This window comes from Capra hircus, chromosome 2 (genome assembly GCF_001704415.2).
Source record: "Capra hircus breed San Clemente chromosome 2, ASM170441v1, whole genome shotgun sequence".
Classification (NCBI taxonomy): Eukaryota; Metazoa; Chordata; class Mammalia; order Artiodactyla; family Bovidae; genus Capra; species Capra hircus.
Genome location: NC_030809.1, coordinates 35,594,951 through 35,610,903, shown reverse-complemented (window position 1 = coordinate 35,610,903; position 15,953 = coordinate 35,594,951). Strand labels below are relative to the sequence as shown.

General features: G+C 35.2%; 1 protein-coding gene across 4 annotated transcripts in view; it reads right to left on the bottom strand.

Annotated features, from left to right (window-relative positions):
• ERBB4 (erb-b2 receptor tyrosine kinase 4) overlaps window positions 1-15,953 on the bottom strand; it is a 1,297,156-nt gene that overhangs the window by 1,031,447 nt on the left and 249,756 nt on the right. The gene's annotated exons all lie outside the window — the stretch shown is intronic.

Below are 15,953 nucleotides of genomic sequence, written 5' to 3'. Positions count from 1 at the left end.
CCATTATCTTTTTTTTCATTGTTAACTGATATGTAACATTTATAATTTAGTATTAAAATATCCCAGTTTAAAATAATAAATCAGAATCTGGTTCAAGGTCATGTTCTTCTCTCCCCTCTTTGTAGAAATATAATTAATTTATCATTTTATGAATGTCATGAATTCTTGTATGATGGCATATTTACCACCATTTCTGGGCTCCCCTGGTGGTTCAGTGGTAAAAAATAAATCCACCTGCCAGTGCAGGATACGTCGATTTGATCCCCGCATTGGGAGGATCCCGTAATGAAGGAAATGGCAGTGCACTCCACTATTCTTGCCTGGGAAATCTCATTGACAGAGGAGCCTGGCAGGCTGAAGTCCACGGGGTGGCGAAAGAGTTGGACACGACTGAGAGACTAAACAACAATTACCACCATTCTTACACATCACAATTTAGTTTCATTTCACTCTAAAAGATTTTCTAAGTCTCTTTCTTAATTTCGCATTTTTAAAAATTGTTTCACTCTTAATAAACTCGGGTACGTGCTCAGTCGCTTCAGTCACGTCTGACTCTTTGCAACCCTGTGGACTGTAGCCTGCCAGGCTCCTCTGTCCATGGGATTTCCCAATAAACTTGGGTACCATCTATCAGTTTGGACCCACTTGCAAATTGCATTAACTACTACTGTTTATTCTCTTCTACTAAATCACATAGTGGTAAATGGGATTCAGTCTCAAAGTTCTTGAGGTACTTTTTCAGCCTGAAATCATTTTCCATTTGTGATTACCTCCCCCACTCCAAGTTAAACTATCTTTGACTTCCAAATCCACTTCTAGATAACTAGCTTAACAGTGAATAGAGCTATAGCAGCTGTAAGACAAGGAAATCTTTTCTCTTTAAAAAGTAAACTCACTCTACACATCTGTGTCTCTTTTGCTGTCTCGCATACAGGGTCATCATTACCATCTTTCTAAATTCCATATATATGTGTTAGTATACTGTATTGGTGTTTTTCTTTCTGGCTTACTTCACTCTGTATAATCGGCTCCAGATGTGTAGAGCGGACTTTTGGACTCTGAGGGAGAGGGAGAAGGTGGGATGATTTGGGAGAATGGCATTGAAATATGTATACTATCATGTAAGAAACGAGTCGCCAGTCTATGTTCGATGCAGGATACAGGATGCTTGGGGATGGTGCACGGGGATGATCCAGTGAGATGATATGAGGTGGGAAGTGGGAGGGGGGTTCATATTTGGGAACTCATGTACACCCGTGGCAGATTCATGTCAATGTATGGCAAAACCAATACAGTATTGTAAAGCAAAATAAAGTAAAAATAAAAATAAAAAAAAGTAAACTCACACTGTAAGATCAGTTGGCTAAATTGGATCTTTTCTTAAAATGCTGAATTTATTAAAACAATGAGATATCAAATTATTTTCAAAATTAACCGAGCTCAGTTTTGTCAAGAATGCTTGGGAAAGTACTGAATTGCAAATATTGCACTCAGGTTCACACGAATAAAAAATTTTTGAAGCTGTCTTTGTCTATTCTTATTTCATTTAAAAAAATTTTTTTTCCAGTACACTTTTTTCTCTGAATATATTTTCAAGGACTCTGTCTTCAAACATTTTTGGTGAATTTCAGCATCGCAATGTGGATGCTAAGAGGTTGAGATCGACATTCATGATATTATATTTTTTTAAATTTAAACAGTTCAATTAAATCATTTGAAAATGCAGTGAATTACCTTTGTATCAATATTATTCCTATAGTGTTGAATGAAAAAAAGAATATTAAAATAATATTTTGGTGACCGCCTTTCATGAAGGATCAATTTCTGAAACTTCTGAAAGATATTTAGTATAAACAGCTAACTCGCATGCGGATTCATTTACTACTTATGTCATTAAGAAGGAAATTAAAAGAAAGTCTCAATTAAGAAAGAAAAATACTTGAGCCAATTGCTTAATTGTGATCTCCTTCCAGGTCTTTTAACCCAGAAAGATTCTTTCCCTTCCATTTACTATTTTACTATGGGCAAGTCATTATAAATCATCATCAACATTATTTCTTTCATTACTTTCCATTGTTAACAGATGTAGAGAGCAAGAGTTTAAATTCTAATTGTATAATGGAGTGAGGCTGAATTAATTAACAATCTCAAGTTTGTGGGAAAATTTGAGCTAATTTATTTTGTCTTTAGGAAAAAAAAAAAAAAAGGCTGGCCATGACTTGAGGTACCTTAGTACTATGAGATTATTCAAGTCATGAAGAAACAGGAACTTTGAGCATTACACAGTACAATTTATAGATTATACACCAAAATAAATAAATGCTTAGAATTGTAGGCAAAGATTGCAGAAAATGTTCATTAATTACAAGCCTTTGGTTCTTTTTGATATTTGGTCCTACTTTACTGTTATTGCACAAAAGACTGCAAGAATAAAAAAAGAAAATATCATTATACCTCTCTGACCTTCTCAATTAGCACATTCATTTGATGATAAAATAACTCAAGAAATAACAATGAGCAAGTCTTACATCATTCCGAGCGTCTGGGTTAGAAATTTGGTTTCTCTAAATTAGATTTATATCAGAAAGATTAGCAATTCAAGAATAGGGACCCGACAGCCTGCCGCAAAGGGAGTTTCTAGGACAGGTACACACAGGTGTGCACACACACACACACACCACAAACATCATACGATTATTGCTTCTCACTTCTATTAACTTTATTAAAATTACTTTAAAAACAGCCATATTGCAACACATAGCTTTGATTTGTTGTAGATTCTACGTTGGCAAAATAATTAACGAAATAACTCAGTAAGAATTATAAAAAGTCTGGTGTACTTTTAATAATACGATGTCTGAAACTTTTATCAGAGTTATGCAAATATCTTCCTATGTCTGCATAGAAACCACAGTTGTTCTGCGGTTCCAAATGGTCTGTGCCACTTTGCCATCTCACACACGGTGATACTTAGGATTTCCTTAGTATAAATGTACAAATGTACAGTATAAATATAATGGTCAGATTTCAGATATTTTGTTCATTCATGGATTCTTAGTTTTGAACTTTGATGCCAAAGGAGGGAGACATATTATACAACAAATTTCCTGACACTATAATGAGCTAATTACTTTCTAAAAGCAATAATTGAATTCACAGAAGACACATGGACAATATAGAGCTAAAGATAAACTTACCGTCACTCAGAAAGACTTAGCAGAGCAGTTGCATCATGAAATCTATTTTATTTTAATAAACGTATCTCCAAATATAAATTAGATGAGGAAGTAAGAAGCCAAATATTGATTCCTACTAGTACAAATTTTAAAACAATTTCCAAGAAATTATGTGAGCTACTGACCAGGAGAATGTTATAACAAATCTGTAGCTTTTAAATGGCAATTATTCTTTGAGGAAACTATCACAACTCATCTTTTTACTTTGAATATTTTATTATTTTTATCAACTTTCCTCATAAATAAGAGAAACTGTATTGACCTTTTTTCTGTTACCTAGCGTAGGAAGATGCACTGGAAGAATCTCATACTCAAACACACACATACATTATAAGCATGATTGTTTGGACTCGATGGAAACTTACACTTCCTTTTGGAGAGGCAGGAACCACGTGATAATCTAGCAGCAAAGAAAATGTAACTCCCAAATTAGTCCTTAATCAAATCTGATGGGTATGCCCTGACAGCAAGTCCATCTGAAGTCCACCCCCCACTTTAGTATCCTCAATCTTAAATTCAGCATTTATCAAGCGCATGGCAACTCTCATTCACACTAAATATGTTTTCAGGTGAATTTACTCTGGAATCCCGAACGATCTAGTTTAAGTTCAAAATCACTCTTTGACAGAATTGCATCTAGATAGCCCCTGGCATTCTGATAAAAGTGGATTGTCAATAAAATGCTCAACAAAACTGCTTGTTTGGAATGTATGGTGTCAGATGATACACTAGTAGCTGAACAAGCATATTTCTAAAAATAGACAGACTTTAAAGTAGTTAAAAAACACTTTAAGTGGATGCATTCATGCTATGAATTTATATCTCATTAAAGCTATTTTTTCTATGTTAAAAAACAACTTGCTTATTTTAGTAGTTAATTTTTTATCATTGATCTATTTGGCTCAGCAACAAATTTGAGGAAGTTATTTGGGAGCAACTATATTGAAAACAATTAAATTAAAACCCAGAGGTGTTTGTTGTTGTTGTTTGTGTTCCCTTACCCATTTGTTATATGCTTTTTATTCAGTACTTTCAAAATTATAGAGTTAATGCATTTTCTGCTTTTAAAGTAATTATTAAGTGCCTGAGAAAGCTTTTCTATGTTTCAATTCACATTTTTATGTGTTTTAATGTACTTGAATAATTAATATTTCAGTCATTTACTTACATTTGTTTCATTAAGTAATTTCCTCTGATAGATAACACAGTCAAAAACATAGGTTAAGATGACTATGAGCAATTTCCTATTCTCATTATTTTCTTTTCAGAATCGTCATTTCAAATAGCAAAGTAAAACAGCTTTGTGATCAATTAAAAACTCTTACCTAAAGATATGAAACTGATCAAAAACCATATTTGATCTTTAATTCTAAACTGTTCTCAAATTTTAACAGCCATCTGGAGCATGGATTGCATGATTAAACATGGTTTGTTTATAAAAAAAACACAGGTTGTAGACCCCATGGTAAAGAATGATGCTTTGGGACTGAGGCTAGTACTTCCAAATTAGCATGCCTAACAATTATCTCTTCCAACAACACAAGTCTCTTCCAACAGCACAAGAGATGACTATACACATGGACATCACCAGATGGTCAATACCAAAATTATATTGATTATATTCTTTAGAGCCAAAGATGGAGAAGCTCTATACAGTCAGCAAAAACAAGACCGGGAGCTGACTGTGGCTCAGATCATGAACTCCTTATTGTCAAATTCAGACTTAAAGAAAGTAAGGAAAACCACTAGACCATTCAGGTATGACCTAAATCAAATCCCTTATCATTATACAGTGGAAGTGATAAACAGATTCAAGGGATTAGATCTGATAGAGTGCCTGAAGAACTGTGGATGGAGGTTCATGACATTGTACAGGAGGCAGGGATCAAGACCATCCTCAAGAAAAAGAAACGCAAAAAAGCAAAATTGTCTGAGGAGCCTTACAAATAGCTGAGAAAAGAGAGCTAAGGCAAAGAGGGAAAAGGAAATATATACCCATTTGAATGCAGAGTTCCAAAGATAGCAAGGAGAGATAAGATAGTGATCAGTGCAAAGAAAATGAGGAAAACAATAGACTAGGAAAGACTAGAGATCTCTTTAAGAATATTAGAGAAACCAAGGGAAATTTTCACGCAAAGATGGGCACAATAAAGAACAGAAACGGCATGGACCTAACAAAAGCAGAAGGTATCAAGAAAAAGTGGCAAGAATACACAGAAAACTACATACAAAAAGATCTTAATGACCCAGATAACCACAATGGTGTGATCACTCACCTAGAGCCAGACATCCCAGAGTCCAAATTCAGTGGGGTTTAGGAATAATCACTACAAGCAAGCCTAGTGGAGGTGACTGAATTCAGGCTGAGCTATTTCAAGTTCTGAAAGATGATGCTGTTAAAGTGCTGCACTCAATAAACCAGAAAATTGGAAAACTCAGCAGTGGCCACATAACTGGAAAAGGTTACTTTTCATCCCAATCCAAAAGAGAGGAAATGCCAAAGAATATTCAAACTACTGCACAACTGCACTCATCTTACACACTAGCAAATTAATGCTGAAAATTATCCATGCCAGGCTTCAACAGTATGTGAACCAAGAACTTTCAGATGTTCAAGCTAGATTTAGAAAAGACAGAGGAACCAGAAATCAAATTGCCAGCATCTGTTGGATCATAGAAAAAGCAAATGAGTTCCAGGAAAACATGGCGTCTGCTTTATTGACTATACCAAAGCCTTTGACTGTGTGGATCACAAGAAACTGTGGAAAATTCTTCAAGAGATGGGAATACCAGACCACCTTACCTGCCTCCTGAGAAATCTGAATGCAGGTCAAAAAGCAACAGTTTTAACTGGACATGTAACAACAGACTGGTTCCAAATCAGGAAAGGAGTATATCAAAGCTGTATATCGTCACCCTGCTTATTTAACTTCTAAGCAGAGTACATCAGGTGAAATGCCAGACTGGATGAAGCACAAGCTGGATTCAAGATGGCCAGGAGAAACATCAATAACCTCAGATATACAGATGATACCACCCTCATGGCAGAAAGCAAAGAGGAGCTGAAGAGCTTCTTGATGAAAGTGAGAGACGAGAGTGAAAAAGCTGGCTTAAAACTCAACATTCAAAGAATTAAGATCATGGCATCGGTCACATCACTTCATGGCAACTAGATGGAGAACCAGTGGAAAGAGTGACAGACTTTATTTTCTTGGGCTCCAAAATCACTGCAGGTTGTAACTACAGCCGTGGAATTAAAAGGTGCTTACTACTTGGAAGAAAAGCTAGGACCAGCCGAGACAGCATATTAAAAGGCAGAGGCATTACTTTACCAACAAAGGTCTGTCTAGTCAAAGGTATGGTTTTTCCAATAGTCATGTATGGATGAGAGAGTCAGACTATAAAGAAATCTGAGCGCCAAAGAATTGATGCTTTTGAATTGTGGTGTTGGAGGAGATTCTTAAGAGTCCCTTGGACTGCGAGGAGATGAAACTAATCAATTCTAAAGGAAATCAGTCCTGACTACTGACTGGAAGGACTGATGCTGAAGCTGAAGCTCAAATACTGGCCACCTGATACAAAAAACTTATTCATTGGAAAAGACCCAATTGCTGGGAATCACTGAAGGCAGGAGGAGAATGGGATGACAGAGGATGAGATGGTTGGATGGCATCACCAATGGACATGAGTTTGAGCAAGCTCCTGAAGTTGGTGATGGATAGGGAAGTCTGGTGTGCTGCAGTCTATGGGGTTGCCAAAGGTCGACACAACTGAGTGAATGAACTGAACTGAACTGAGCAATAAGCTCAGGGTAATTTTAATTCAAGTAGTCCTTAAAATACATTTTGAGAAATAAGTCGTTTTTGTATCATAGTATATAGCCAAAATATGTATCCAGCCTTAAAATAAAATTAAAGAATTCTTAGAATGGCAGACATTTCTAAATGAAAATAACTTTAAGAGAGTATCCAGTCCAGGCTCATGTTTTACAGATGAGGGAACTAAGGTCTAAAATGTGAATGTCATGTCTCAAAGCAAGCAAATATAAAGTGGCAAGACTAGGATTAGAACTTACTCTTTCTTATTTCTACTCAATTCTTGACCTTGGAACCAATGTTCTCTTTCCTTATGTCTAAACTTAAACAATATTTTTAAAAACTGATTAGTGTTAAAAAAGAATTCTAGTATATTCACTATTTTTGCTAGTACAGGAATATGCTACATGGAATTCTGTATCTTCAGATCATCATCAAACCTACTTAAAAAAAGATTTAAAAAATTTGAATTGAATTCATGACTGAATCATAACTTTAAATAAAACATACTTTTTCTTAAATGTATATTGTTCCTCAGATGGTTCAGTCTTCTATTAACTCCAAAAATCCAATTATTTACTCTATACTGAACATTACCATTTACTGATGATTATATTCATTTCCATACTCTGCTCTATTTTCCTTTAAAATCTCCAGAAAACAGGAATCAAAAATATTTTAAAGGCTGATAGTCTTCTCCAGCATCCTTTTCAATTTTTTTTGTCTTTAGTCTCCTTCTGTCTCTCTACAAGGAAAACAACAAATACTTGAATAGGGTGTGCTGTACTGTTCTGTGCTTAGGTAACTCAGGAAAAAAAAAAAAAAAGCTTGCCACAATATCATTTTAAAATAATGTTCACTTCCTGTCTATCAAAGTCCACCTACAAGGAGCTATTCAAAAAAGAGATATCAGTAAACTGTGAGCTTTATCCGACCTCAAGTTAGTTAAAATAATGACCAACTTTCACTGAATACTTAAACTTCATCCAGGTATCCCTAGGTTAAGTGTTTTATATGCATTACCATAAAGTCCTATGAAGTAGGTATTTTTATTATGCCCAGTTTAAAAATTCAGTAAAGTGAGCTCAGAAGAAATACATAAGTTGTCCAGAATCACACAGCTAGTAAATGGTACAGACAGCACTCAAATACAAGTTTATATGAAAAAAAAAAAGTCTTTATGCTTAAAGTATTCAACAGTCCTATCAACAAATCTGCTCAGTGTAGGCTACATTTTAAAATTGAGGATATTTCAATTTCTCAGATATAATTTCTGTTGTAATCAGGCATTTCTTCCATTCGCTTGTTTTGCAAAATTAGGAACACAAAATAGCGTGATGAGGGAAGAACTCCTTCACAGTCTATTGTTTATGAATGTAATTTTTTTTTTTTTTGCTCCTCAATGGGTTTATTTTGAATTAGTTATATCTTTCCTCAAAATAAATGTTGTAAGAAATAAATTGAGTTACTCTCTATAAAAAGAGATAGAAAAAAGACCAAAAATTTTAAAAAATGAGATATGTAACAAGATATCTCTTTAGTAAATTTGATTTTACCTAGAACATTTTGACAGGTGGGAATAAGACCTGGGAATAGTTGTTTTTTGTTTGTTTGTTTGTGGGAAAACTGAAACTGACTGACTTAGCTGGAGTTGAAAAGAGCTGCCTTAAACCCAAATAGGCTGTTAATTATATTATAATAAGTACATTTACTGAACAGAAACATGTTTTCTAAGATTCTGCTTATAAGACTTCTTTTTCTTTTTTTTTTTTACCATGTAAGTCTTGTCAGACTATTTCCCTCTGGAAGCTGAAACTTCTGGGCCTCTTATTGACAATGATACAGAATGGGGAAGGAGAAAGCTGAAATAAAAGACCCTCCCAGTTTTGATGACATTTCGCCACATGCCAAGGCTAACCAATGCCAAGGAAATTAATCCCTGTAATGCTTCCATGTTCTCTTTCCATCAGGCTCATGGGATTCTAGACATTACAGACTGGTCCAAATGCCATGATTCTGACTATAACATCACTTGTGATCTCTGTTACCTCCAGCACCTCAGGTGTTAAAACTCACTACCACTCCAGGAAGTGTATTTTGTGGGACAAGCCTAATTGCTAGAAAAGTCTCTTTTTTTAGGGTAAAAAATATAGCTAGTTATAATAATTTCTATCTGTTAGTTTCACTTTTGCTAATTAGCCAAACACAATAAGTCTATTTCATTTAGCATCCATCAAAGCCTTCAAGTGATTAATAATAACAAAGAAAGAGTCTTCCTTCTCTTCAGATGCTTCCACATTAAACATTCACAGGCCCTTCAATTCACCATACTTTGGTTTCATTTGTTCTGGTTTGCTTGATTTTTGTTATTGTCATTGTCATTTTTATGTTCTTCTTCTTCCTGTATGGTTCAGCTTCTTTCTTTTAAACGAAGTACTTTCCCAGCTTTCTCAAAATTTCCAAGCAAGTTTAAAATGCAGCCTTACTCAATGATGTCTCTGTAACAATGCCAAACACTTAAATCCATGTAAATATTGACTCTAGCTATAACTGAATGTAATGTGGCCAATGGTGAAACAACTTAGCATAAGTGGTATATTACTTGTCACAAGAAGCTGTGAATTTTAAATGTGAAGCACATAAGTACATTTTATTCAATACTTTCAGTTTATTATTGAGAAGAATGAAGCTCAAATGCCTGTAAGTTATTGCTCAAGTAATACACCTCCTGTTTTCTTCCAAAGATTGATTTCCAAGTCAATAAACAGCAAGTTCGAATTTGTCTCTTTATGTAAACAATGGCAGTCCTTTTCTCAGGCCACAATATTTAACATACCCTTGTCTGTAAGACCATAAAGCACTAAATGACCAGGATGAATTCATTTGGGATTGCAAAGTTAGGGGCCAGGAACACCAAATACGCTCACCTTCTCAAGGTTTGTTTAGTAATCCCAACATCCTCAATTTCCCCTTTAGATGGGTGCACTGGGATTCTTCTCCGATGAAGCCACAAAACCGCTGTTTTTGCATATTAAGAATTCAGCTGAAGGAGCTGGTCTGAGCAAGTAAAAGTGATGGGATTATATACTATGAGGGCTTTCCTCATAGCTCAGTTGGTAAAGAATCCACCTGCAATGCAGGAGACCCAGGTCTGATTCCTGGGTCAGGACGATCCACTGGAGAAGGGATATGATACCCACTCCAGTATTCTTGGGCTTCCCTTGTGGCTCAACTGGTAAAGAATCTGCCTGAAATGTGGGAGACCTGGGTTTGATCATGTGTTAGGAAGATACCTTGGAGAAGGGAAAGGCTACCCACTGCAGTATTAGTACATGGGGTCGCAAAGAGACAGACATGACTGAGCCACTTTCACTGTATACTGAGGTGAAGGAGGCAGTTAGGGAGTAGGATTCAGCTGTGTGGGATGAACAAAGACCATTATCGCCTGACTGGGGAAACCTGTCTGGTGGATTTCCCAGTTACATATGACTTTCCTTCTCTTTTCTTTCTTTCTTTTTTATTCCTGTGGTTGTCAGGAATTAGCTTATACCAAATTCCTTACCTACTGTCTCAGGGGAATAAAATGCAACCTGAAGTTGAGAATGTCTTTCGCACCTTTGGTATTAGCGAACAAATAAGAAATAGAGCAGTTAGAGAAAATGCACCCCCATCCTTCAGTCCCTCACCATATTTGTTCTTAAAGCTGCACAGGTGAAATAATTGTTAACAGTAGGATTTTTACATGGAAGGAGTAAAGGAGAAATTATCTACATGGCAGAGAAAAGATTTAGGCTACTCTATCTTGAGTCCACAATCTTAAGGGAAAAAAAGGGTACAAGTCTTTGCGGGTAGGAGTGAGAAGAAGAGAAAAGATTTAAGAATTCTACCAAGGAGACAATTACTGGGATACAGAAAACCAGGATTAAAAACAAGGAAATAAGTCATCCTTCTTCTTAAGAGTTACTCTTTTTTTCTCTTCAATCTTCTGCGAGCCCTGGGGGGGTGGTGGGAAGAGGAGAGGTTTTTTTTTATTCTTTTTAATCGCAGCTTGGTGATCTGCCCGATATAATATCCCTGTGCTATTGTGGGAAACAAATAAAATTATTACCAAAAAGTGATGTGAAAATTGTACAGTGCATTGCCCATACATTATTTTAATAATCATTACTATCATTATGATTATCTCTGAAATCTTGCTCAGTGACAAAACAAATTGAAAATCTCATTTTGTTCTTATCTTTTTGTATTTGTATTTTTAAAACCCAGATATGAAAAGCAGCAATAGGCCCTGTTGTCAGACATTGTATTAAAAATTCCCATTATAGAAGTGTAATATGAGTTAATTAGAATATAATATAGATTGATATGGTAATCCATGTTTCCTGAAGTCTGTGGGCTACTACAAATGTGTGCTCTTTTACTGATACTATGCATGTGCTATTTTATCACAATGCTTTCTGTTTTACCATTGTCTAATTTGATATATTAAGGCCTTATGTTTGAAGCAGTTAAACAGTAACTAAGTTAATTAACAGATTAACTGAGGAACTACAGATTAACTAAGGTAATAAAGTCAAGCAAATGCCTACCAAATAATTGTTTCTACAGAAGTTGACAAAGACTTCACTTAATCAGAATCTAATGAAATTTCAGGTACTGAACTGCTCATAGGACAGAATTTAGAATTAAAAACAAAACCTGTGTTCTTGCTAACAGCTTGGCTTAAATTTCAGAATCTTTCAAGCATAATAAGGCATTAGGCCTTTGGAATTATTCATAGTGAATTAGATTTCTTGGTGGTATCATTCATAGAATACCAACCAAGAAATCCATTCTTAATAAATTCTCCAAGTTCTAATAGACAGTTGGCTTTGTACTTGCTGTAAAAATAGATATAAATATGGAATTCTATCTTCTTGTGGTTGACAAGAAGAACTAACAAAGAATAATGGAAACTTTTATTGAAGTATAGTTGATGTACCATATTATGTAAGTTACAGGAGATGTAGGATATAGTGATTCACAATTTTTTAATTTTTTATTGTTACTATAAAACAAAGACTATATTCCCTGTGTTGTACAATATATCCTTGTAGCTTATTTTATACCTAATAGTGTGTACCTCTTAATACTTTTTATACTTAATAGTGTGCATGAAAGTAAAAGTGAAGGTCGCTCAGTCATATCCAACTCTTTGGGACCCCATGGACTATATAGTCCATGAAATTCTCCATCTCCAGGCCAGAATACTGGAGTGGGTAGCCTTTCCATTCTCCAGGGGAACTTCCCAACCCAAGGATCAAACTCAGGTCTTCCATATTGCAGGAGGATTCTTTACCAGCTGAGCCACAAGGGAAGACCAAGAATGCTTGAGTGGGTAGCCTATCCCGTCTCAGTGAATCTTCCTGACCCAGGAATCGAACCAGGGTCTCCTGTATTGCAGGTTGATTCTTTACCAACTGAGCTATCAGGGAAGCCCAATACTGTGCATCCCTCCCCCTATATTACCCTTCCCCTTTTCCTTCTCCCTACAGGAGGGCATTATGTTAACTGAAATGAGTCAGACAGAGTTAGACAAATGTTCTATGATATCATTTATATATGGTATCTAAAAAATACAACAGACAAATAAACATTATAATGTGCTATTTTTGTACAATGCTTATCTATATTTGCCACAAAGTAGATTTAACATTTATGGTCCTACTTTCCATTTAGGAAGCATCATCTAATATAACTCAGGACTTTGAAACTTCCTTACACTTATTGTAAAGTGCTACAATGCAGCTCTAAAATTATAGCTAACCTTTTGTGAAGAGACAAGAACTGAAGAATGGACTGGTTTAGAATCAGGCAGAATTGACTTGGGGTCTAAACTTGTGATTTTGGGCAAATAGCCTCAGCAATCTTAGCTTCCTTTTCTTTATATGCATAACAGAGGATAACAGATTCTTATATGGTGTTAATATGAAGATTACCTGCGACAATATAAGTAATCTAGCATAATTTCAGTGACCTTATCTTCCTCTTAAAATCTAGATCACCTAATAAACCAAAACACACACACACACACACACACACACAGATACTATTTTAAAAATGTCTTTTAAGAGTGCCTTCTAGAATATCTAATCTTCAACTATCTCAACAGATATTTTAATGCACATACATTTTAGAACTCATATCACATTCATTGCATGCCAGTTAACCATCAGGGAAGAGTTTATTAGATGAAAATAAGTCTGTTGTAAAAGATTTCCTTGCAATTACTTCACTGCCATTATCCTGGCCACACGCTTATGGAGCTTTTCAAATTAATATGCTTTGATTACTGAGTGAGTAATCAAGCAGTGGAATTCTATGAGAAACTCAATTACTAAAGAAAATGATCACTCAAGCATTTGAGAAATTGGGGCTACATCTAATTTTGAATAGTGGATCATTATTGACATTATGGAAGCATTCAGTACAAATACTTGGACATGCTGCACTAGAATAGGGGGCCACTTTATACACATATGGTAAACAGAATGAGCTGCGGGCTAACATCGCTGTTAAATGTTGTTCTGCCTAGCTGAAAAAAGAAATAATATCAACCTTGAAATCAGTTCTTTAAAAAAAAATAGGGAGCTGATTGCTTGATTGAATAAAAATTGGATTGTTAACTCACATTTAAAATAAACAATTCTAATTTTTCTACTTGAGATAGAGTAATCTTTATAGTCTAAAAATACTTATCCAATGAACACAAAGTAGGAATTGCTTTCAACATATTTCCATATTATAACACTACTTAAAAACTTTCATTATTGCATTTTAATCATTCCACCATCAAAAGGCTCTTTTGACTAAATGATTATGTATAGATCCATGTGCCGTGATTTAACTCATTTAATAATTTTAATCATACTTTTATTTTCTCCAAATTAGGTATCATCCTTGCTTTTACTAAAATTATTTTTCTAATTCTGATTTGTACCTAAGAGTTCAAGCAAAGACTATTTTAAGAATTTTGTTATAGTGTCTTTTAAAAAGCAGCCAAACTAGGAAATGCAGTGCAGGAAATGGGCTGAGATTGTTATGTTTCTTGTTATTTCTCTGTTCTCCACCAAGGTAAGCAGTAAAGAAAACATCATTCAATAATGAGTGATAATTCCTAATAACCCAGCAGTCATCAATTGTGTGGACTTAGAGAAGTCACATCACCCCTCAAAGTGTACTAATTATAGCATGATGAAGATGATGGTGATGATGATGATGATGATGATGATAATGACAATGTAATGCTAGCCTACCAAAAACATCATCAACACAAAATAAAGCAGTATTTATAAGGTAAAGGTGCTGCAAGAGATTATCATGATTATTCTGAACATCATTTTTTGGAACATTGATTATTTTCATAGTCATGTACCACACAGGAAATATATACTGAAAAATTTTCTCCCTTTCCCCAGAAAAATGAATATAGGCACAGATTTTTTAAATGTTAACAAATATTTCAACTGAGCTATGAGGACTTCCTTCATAACTCAGTTGGTAAAGAATCCACCTGCAATGCAGGAGACCCTAGCTTGATTCCTGGATTGGGAAGATCCCCTGGAGAAGGGAAAGGCTACCCCTCCAATATTCTGGCCTAGAGAATTCCATGGACTATACAGTCCATGGTGTCTCAAAGAGTCAGACATGACTGGACACAACTGAGCAACTTCCAATATATATATTTCAGGAAACTGGTCAGGAGCCAACTGCTAACATACTCCACACGTTACTTCTACCTTCAACACAAAAGCCTGAAACAGTCAAGTACCCATCAATGCATATGTATCTCTAAAATGACTTAAGTCAAAAAGTGTATGACACCCCTTAACAAATTAACGAGTTATAGTTCATTCCTCTCTCACTAGAAAATAAGTATCTGCTATAGCTGATGTTGGTAGCTCTCTCATGAGGACAAGGACAACCAGACCTAAGATGAAGCCAACACTGTGAATGGCAGATAATCTTGTTAGGTCTGTGGGAAAAATAATCTGCAGCAATCTACACCTCCTGTTCTATCAAATAATAAAGTTTCTTTACATATCTTTGAACACATCTTTACACATCCTCAGTTCAGATATTATATGCTTGGTGATGATGTCTCAGACTAAACCAAGCAGGAGTAGTCCACCAGGCTCTCACTCTTTAAACAGTTTTATCATTTAAATCAATCATAGTGATTAACATCAGTATTGTAACAAAATCTTGAACAGCTTAAGGGCAGAGTATTTTTTTTTCAATTTCTTTGATTCATTATAGTACCACATTTATAGAACAGTGTCTGCCACATAACAGGAATTATACGGTTTTTTTGGTGAATTAATGAACACCAGAATACAATTTTTTAAATATCAATAAAAAAATTAGGTGGATCCAGCTTATATTTTTCTGAATCCTATGGTTAGAATTTTGGTACTAACTGTACTTCCTTCCTATAAGAAGGTTAGTACAGAATTCCTCATAAAAGAACAATAGCAAAAACATTTATATCAGGTTTTCTGAAGTAATATTGGTTATGTGTATGTGACGGGATAAGGAATACTGCATTCATTTTACAAAATTCTGGTAGATGACCTTTGACAACTCAAAGAGGTGTCCAGTATTTAACATTCAGTCATGGCTCAGAAATTCTTTTTCTCTGTGGACTTCTGGTATAACATTCATCCAGAAAAGTATGCAAGTAATAATTCCACAGCTTAATGAATAAACACAGACTGGCCACTCCCAGAGGCTTTGCTGATGGCTCAAACAGACCACTACCAACCTACAAAGCAAAATTGTACTAGTACCCTCAAACCCATCTTAGGCCCCAACCTTTAGAATAATGTAGTAATAACATTTGTAGCCCTTAGATCAGTGTAGT